This window comes from Bidens hawaiensis, unplaced genomic scaffold (assembly GCF_021521415.1).
Source record: "Bidens hawaiensis isolate Kalapana, Puna unplaced genomic scaffold, B.hawaiensis_p1.1 tig00000055_1, whole genome shotgun sequence".
Lineage (NCBI taxonomy): Eukaryota > Viridiplantae > Streptophyta > Magnoliopsida > Asterales > Asteraceae > Bidens > Bidens hawaiensis.
In genome coordinates, this window is record NW_027491016.1 from 3876442 (window position 1) to 3879181 (window position 2740).

Sequence of the window (2740 nt, forward strand, 5' to 3'; positions counted from 1 at the left end):
ACATCTTTTGGTTATATGTTTCTATGTAGGTTATATAATTATTGGGAAAAAACACAAGTGTAGGGTATTTGTTTTCATGTAGCTATGTTTTATACGCGTAGGAAAATGTTTTGCATACATAAAAAAAAACAAGTGTATGTTATTTGTAGATTATACAAAAATACAAGTGCAGATTATTCAACAATGCAAGTGAAATGCATAAAGAAATTATAGTTTTGTAGGACGAAGTAACGAGAGATAATTTTTTTAATTTTTTTTTTGTTATGGTTTGATTAATTATGTTAATTGAAGAGAATTATTAAAGTTTATTTTTTTTTTGAACTACGACTTTCTTTTTTGTGTTTAGGCCGCCGCACTATCCAATTTGGAGAGCCCCGATGACCCATTCTGGCCAGATCACGTTATCTGTCCCATGCTGGATTCCCATCTTGGTACTATCATAAAATAAAATATGACAATATCTATTAAATTAATTATTTCAACTCAAGTGCACAAACATTCGAAACATAAACAAATAATCCAAAACAAATTAATTATTCTAAACATGATAGAATTAATAATAGTCTTCATTGATTTTCTTCAGGTTCTTTTAAGCATGCTTCACCTTAAACTTCAAGTCAAATGGTAACCTGCATATGCATAGATCAACACTGGGTTGAGTGAGATTATCACAAGTTTTCAAGTAACAATAGATACGTAAATATACAAAACGAAATAAATACGGTAATAAACAATTAAACCTTAAACAAATAGTGTGTCAGCTGACCATGCCTCACGAACACGGACTATGGCTACTATGACTAAATGTGATTTGTTGGTTTACCATCGCTAAGCGAACCGGGGTTTGGTTACTAAGACAGCGTATGATCATACTGACATGCTAGACGTTTAATGGACCTCTCCGAAAATGATAGAATATAAGCACATAAGCAAGTAACAAATAACATTTGATCAAAATACACAAAATTATTCGTTTGCTAGTTTTGTGTAGATATGTAGTATGAAAACATGACTTAGATATTAGTACTATTACGCATATGTCCCAAAAACTTATGAAAATCAGTAAAATAAAGGGGAATGATAAAATCACCTTATTGCGTAGGCAAGTGAATAAAAATAATAATAATCGATTAATAAAAAAACAAATCGTCTTCTAACGCGTCGAACAAAGTGAGTCAAATAAATCTGAAACTTTGACATGAATAAATGTGAGTAAAACTGAAATCATTTCCCCTGGAATCGTTCCAAATGGATATCTAGAACTCCCGTTATGAGAAATTAAACGTTTAAGTGAACCGGTATTGACCAGAATCCAAACAGCGAGTTGGAATTCGGGTTTTGGTCATTAGCATTAAAATCTCGTTATGAAAATAAAAGTCTTCTGGACCAAAATCCGGTTCCGACCAGAAGCATGAGAAATTGACTAGTCAAAGATGTTGACTATATTGCCCTTACACGGGTTTGAGTTAAATTGACCCATCAATACCCCTCAATCTCAGAAATTGATTGAGGGTTATTGACAAGTGAATGATAATGAACAACTTTACAGAAGACAACTTACCCGGATAATGCTTAAATTGATGAGGAACGGAAGTCAAAGGTTGTTGACGGTAAAGTCAACCACCAAAGCTTGTTTATTCGTGTAATATGGCAAAATCGAGAAAGAATACGAACGTCAGATGCAAGTGACGGCTGGGATATAATATTTAGGGTTTAGGGAAGTTGTGGCAGAAGAAATATGTTGTGTTTATATAGAATAAGCAAAAACGAACCAATTTTAGTTAGTTTACTCGTTTAAAAAACCGAATAAATCTTTAATGATCAAATCAGCAATATATGCAACAAAATTTCGTTCTTGAGGAAGGGGTAATGTATGTGGACAAGTACTTAGTCTAAGTTAGTTTTCTTGGGGCTTAAATCACGTGATACGGTCCAAAAATAAACAATTTAGTACCAAACACGAACTAGGAGAGCAAAATATCAAAGGATTCTGTGCAGACACGCCATAGCGCCGCACGACGGCCATCACCTCCATTGGCCGCGCGGCGCCCCGGCTCCTTGGGAGGGGGGGAAGTTTTGTTGTTTGGCAATTTTAGTCCTTGAACTTTCTAAAAAAGTTAATTTTTGATTATTTTATACAACTTTAAAAACATAAGGGATATGAAATAAAAATGCATTAGGAATACGTATAAATGTTTGATTTTATTAATAATAAGGATGCGAATAATGTTCCTGAATCGGGTTATATGTAAACGAATACGAGTACGAAAAATCCGAGATGTTACAAAAACCCGGGTGGGCTCGGGTTTCGAACCGACAATCTTGCATGACATAGCTCAAATCCTCCATTGCCAATATCCATCCAAAGTGACACAAGTGAGATCGAACTTAGATCTTCACTGGATAACCCAAGTCTTCCTACCACTAGGCCATAAGTGGGGAATTATTATAGTTAATTAGTTGTATTAATTGTAGGGAGAAAATATATTTACCGTTACCTTTATACCCTTTTCATTTATTTTTTAAAGTTTAAGATTAAAACTAAATGAGTTGTCTAGATTGATTTCTCGCATATTTCGCACTACTAAGTTGATTTCTCGCTTGAACCATCGCCTACACACACGTATATATTATAAGGATCAAGTTATTCTACAAGGGGCAAAACAATGAGAATGATGAGAAGAATGCATGGCCTTAAAAAACTTAATAAAAAAATAATAACTCAGAATATATAAAAAAA